Genomic DNA, 378 nt, shown 5'->3' on the forward strand with positions numbered 1-378 from the left:
ATTTATCCACGTATTAAACTATTGGAATAATAACTATATATACAGCATCATTATCAATACGGTATTATGCTGTCCCTGATAATTTCCTCTTTTCATAAAAACATGGCTTCAACAAACCGAGGTTCCAAGTAACGTAGAATGACTACAACTACATGCTCATAGTTTTCTGAATGTCCTTGGTATCATTACTGCAAACCCTTTCAAAGGGCGAATGAAAAGTTAATCATTACAGAGAAAAAATGCTAAAGGTTGTCGGTGTGGGAGTGTGATTTTGTTTTCTGATGTCAGATGGCGACACTAATGTCATCACATAATCTCAGTTGCCAAGTGGTCAGATTTTCATGGAAGCAATGCACTTGTGTATAAAAACTCGGGAGG

The sequence above is a fragment of the Penaeus monodon genome, chromosome 22 (assembly GCF_015228065.2).
Source record: "Penaeus monodon isolate SGIC_2016 chromosome 22, NSTDA_Pmon_1, whole genome shotgun sequence".
NCBI classification, from domain to species: Eukaryota; Metazoa; Arthropoda; class Malacostraca; order Decapoda; family Penaeidae; genus Penaeus; species Penaeus monodon.